The sequence below is a fragment of the Morone saxatilis genome, unplaced genomic scaffold (genome assembly GCF_004916995.1).
Source record: "Morone saxatilis isolate NCDOM2014 unplaced genomic scaffold, NCSU_SB_2.0 Contig17, whole genome shotgun sequence".
Taxonomy (NCBI): Eukaryota; Metazoa; Chordata; class Actinopteri; family Moronidae; genus Morone; species Morone saxatilis.
In genome coordinates, this window is record NW_023339729.1 from 25,189,003 (window position 1) to 25,193,728 (window position 4,726).

At 36.9% G+C, this 4,726-nt stretch overlaps 1 long non-coding RNA gene across 1 annotated transcript; it reads left to right on the forward strand.

The window, feature by feature from the left end:
- The first annotated feature begins 2,300 nt into the window (after window positions 1-2,300).
- LOC118327593 lies at window positions 2,301-2,918 on the forward strand. The gene is made up of 3 exons (XR_004796705.1): window positions 2,301-2,349; window positions 2,433-2,519; window positions 2,783-2,918. It is a non-coding gene; the product is annotated as an uncharacterized LOC118327593 (long non-coding RNA).
- Window positions 2,919-4,726: the final 1,808 nt, after the last annotated feature.

Genomic DNA, 4,726 nt, shown 5'->3' on the forward strand with positions numbered 1-4,726 from the left:
CCTTAGCAAAATGTAGCTAAGCACACGTACACGTCTAAGCGAGCACATAAGATTAGAATCCACTCAGCACCTAGCCATCACTTTTAATAAAGTTATTTAATACGACATGCCAAAAGTAAGGCTGAGTTTTAGTTATAAAAAGAACGGTATTTAACTTACAAACGCCAATAAACATATATAACCTATCCAACATGCCGCCATCTATAAATTCTTAAAATTAATGTGTTTTACTTACTCCCCAATAAGAAAGTCATCAATATTATACATGAGACAGATCGATGTTTTACAATACTCTCAACGACATTGTGACATCTCAATAATATTCATAATTGGATGAAATTTACATTAAAAAAGTCTGTCGATTTATGAATTATCTGACTTGAATTCTTAGTTACTCGACAGTCTAGCTTCACATAATGGGAGAGTTTTTTGCAGTTGCAGAGATGCACACATGCCTTAGCATATTGAGCAGGATCAACGCCACAAGCTGAGGGAGCTGCCCCACAACCCACGCATCTACACAAGTCCAGAGATCCAAATGCGAGTATAAGAGCAGAACCACACCGTCCGCTAACATTGGCTCTAACATAAAGGAACGCGATCAAGCTACAAATTCAAAGCGAGAGCGGCACGCCAGACTATAGTGACTAGATTTAAACATAGTTCTATAGATGATTAAACATGACCAGACAAGTGAGACTGCGGGTAAGCAGCTAGACATTCCACAGAGAGTTAAAAGAAAGAAAAGCATTGCTGTGTTTAATCATATGTCAATAAAAGCTAAGAGCGACAACATCCTGAGTAAAAACTCGAGAAGCAATGGTCCAAAAGTCGAAACCCTTATTAACATAGGCAACTGAGAACCCCAGAAAACAATATCGAAGTCACTATTTTAAGTAGATTTCCAAAAGCCCGTAATTGAGGTTTTTAGAATGTTAAGGCGAAAATCATCATCAAGGATGCCAGATTTGCCCATATCTAAACTGAAACTGAACCAATATTTTGTTTTCCATTAAAAAGGTTGTTAATAAAAATAAAATGTAAAATTATAGTACTTAAGAGAGACATCTCCTCTATGCTATTGCCAAAAGATAAGCATTTCTTGGTATAATAAGCATTGTTTTTATATCGGAGACCGTATCATTTATGATTTAAATTGTGAAGAAGAAAAAACAATGAATTATAAATCTAGTCCTTCTCAAATTCTCCCAATCATGCATGCGCAGGACTGTGGATTATGAAGGATCACTGCAGAAAGCAATGTGAACTGTTCCCTAACATCCTTCCCCACCCACCCTCTGATATCTGAGCTGACTCACGCTTGAACACCAGCGCAACTGTTTCCACTAAAAGAGCCCTGACCAGAACGCACGATACGGGTCTGAGCGCCATCACCCATCTCCAGACAACATATAATGGCATACAGTAAAATACTTTCTACTGCCCGATTGCGTGTCACTAGCAACGTAATCAGAAATTTAATAATGGGAATTTAGGAAGTTTCATTTATATTTAGTGCGTAACAATAACAGTACAGAACAAACTGTAATTGATTAACGCAAATAGTGAAAGCAATTTGGATGGATTTTGAGCAGACTATTTCCTGTGAGTAGTGTATTTTTCTGTATTTTACTTTTCTTACACCTCTTAAAATCAAGAAGGCCTCATGACTCCCTTTGAAGCTTTGGCAACCCCTAGTTTCATATAGAACCACTGTTCTATATGAAAAGTGTTCTGGAAATAACTTCTATTTGTGGCTATAATAAATACAAATGAATTGATGATATTTTATTAGTTTATCCCACAACATCTGCTCTTGCAATACAATAATCACAACTACATTTTTTATAGTTATGATTGTGTAATGGTTAAGAGTAGGGAAAGATTGTGGTCTTGGTTTAATATTGAAAAAGTCGACATTGCAAAAAAAAAAGATGTTACTTTATTAATATTTAACTGAAACCACAAAGTTTCCCCATTGTGAACAAAAGTGCTGTTGTTGTAATCTATAAGATAGGTTCTTTTTTTATTAATCTTAAATATATGTACGTATGAGTTTTTTGGGGTTGTACTCATTCCTCCTGTACATGCTGGACAGAAAGATATTTTCTAAAGATATTTTATGTAAGTGATGGGGGAAAGTTTCCTTTCTGTACAAAAATGCATTTCAGCAAGTTCAGATGATGAGTTAGTGGGTATCTTCCAAAGTCTTCTTAGTGTAAAATGATTTTGTTGTCTTTGAATACATCACCTTTAAGTCGTCTCTACAGACCTAAAATCTGCTTTGTTCATGTCTTACAGTCTGGCCGCACCTTGTATTACTCTGTCATATGTGACGGCGCAATTAAGGTAGGTAAAAGTCATGTAAATGTTGTAATACTCAGTAACATTACAAAACAAAATGTTTCAAATGGTGTTTTTAACTTTTGCAGCACAACACTCGGACGCTGAAAATCAACGACCTCAATGATCACAGTCCGGTATTCTCACAGAAGGTCTACAGCACTGAAGTCTCAGAGGTAAGTCACTGATATCTATGAGAAAGGAACTGTAGACCTGCATTACATGCTTCTATTGACATGTTAAGATGTTCAGCTGACAGAAAAAGAACAGAACTTCTGACTGGTTTATCTAACTACAAGCTGTGAACTAGGGTGGAATGAGTTTAAGAGTTAATGTGATAACAAATATTGTATTTAGATGTTCAATGCTTGACAGAACATGCACATGTATATTCATTTGCATGTGTTGGTGTATATCATTCAGCATTTTCTTCTTTCAGACAGTAAATGTGGACAGCGAGGTCCTCCGAGTGACAGCGCTGGATGGAGACAGCACCCCAGAAAACAACCAGCTCACATATTCCTTTGTAATAACATCTACCCGTATTTGGAAAAAAAAAGTTTTAAAATTCTGCGATTTTTGTAGATCCATGTTGCTTGTCACTGCGTTGTGGAAGCCGAGAGTGGATGTAGTTGCTGATATGTAATTTAGTTTAAATACTAAACAACTGTTTGCTGTTATTTTTATTTGATGTATTCAAAAGAGCTTTTAAAATTATGATTTGTATGATTTAACTCAAAGGTTGAAGCAGAAGATCCAGATGCTGACTTAAATGGGCAGATCAAATACACTATTGACTTTGGAAACAATGACGGCTACTTCTCAATCGAAGAAAACACTGGAAAGATCACGCTGGCTAAACTCATTCCCCTGGAGGAAAACAGGATTATGGAGTTCCCGCTCTATGTAACAGCGAGAGATGGTAGAACTGAACAGTATTTCTCTTTGTCTACAGCTTGCCAGAAAAAAAAGAATCACTTCCTCATTGTGATGATTCAGACTGTTACAGTATACAAGCCAATCACCACTAAATTACAACTTTTTAAGCCAAAAGAATGATGATTTGGTATATTTATGGCACAAAGCATTAATCCTACACTAAATATCAATATATTTTAAGTTAGGTTCTGTATCTGTACCTAGGGGCAGAATATTTCATGTCAAGCACTTCACCTTTGGCATTATCACATTCTTTGTTGGTAATCTCAGACACACACCTTTATTAGTTCCAACTCTCTACCATACTTTATTAAATATTTCAGAAATCCTTTTTACATTTTAATTTCTTTAGGGTAACATGGACCATAAAGGGCCCAGGGCCCATCTTAACTTTGTTTTGTACTTCTAATGCTTCACATAAAACACACAATCTTAAGTACACTCACTTCAAGAGATTTGATTGGATGGCAAGGACAGGTTCTTTATAGAGCACAGTTTCACACAGCTGCAATTGAAAGCACATTACAGAGTGATAAAACAAATGTCTACAATCTTGTCCACTGACATAAAAGTCCAGAGCTAAGAAAACTCTAAAGGCTTCAGTATGCTGCAAAGGAAGTGGTTGTTGTATCGTGAAACAGCTTCTGGAAACCCCTTTTTCCAATGGTGGAATCATGGGGAGCTGTGTCTGAAAATGTATGTAATTTTCAGAAACAGACGATCCAACAATCACACAGGAGATCGGTCAGGTTTGCAAATATAATTATCGACCCAGCGACACCTTGATTGTCTTTAAGGGAGCTTGTGTCATTATTCCCATTTGTATGGCTCAGCCAATCAAGACTACAAGATGGGAAGCCATGACAGCCGGCTTTTAATGACTGTGATCATTTTGGGACAGTTATAATTTTGACTTTAGATATGATTTGACAAGATGTTATATAGCCTTATTCATTTGAAGAATACTGAGTGCAATGTGAAAAGCCCTGTATATAAACCAGCCCAAGACTAAAATAGGAGTAACTGCAGCTACGTAATTGTGATTAAGTAGTAATATATCAACAGTCCCAGCTGCTCATCCTAAGCAAAGATTTATCTCACTCAATGTTATAAGTCACTGATATTCTTCTCAACCTCTCCTCTAGGGGGCAGTGCAGAATATCCAGGTCCTCGTCAACACAGGTGGAACATTCGTGCCCCTGGTGACTCAAGACCTCAGTTTTTACCAGATGCGGGTTGCGTCTTACCGTGGCCCATAGAAGAAGGGAGCAGGACCCAGCGAGTTCTGATTCTAGGTAAGTTTCCAAGTTACGTTGGTTTTTACCAACCACCCAAGTCAATTTATATTTAGTTGCTATTATAATATCATAATATGGTTAAATACTCATGCCTTACTGTTCATTATCAGTTTAACTTCCTCGCAATTCCTACTGAGTTCGTGACT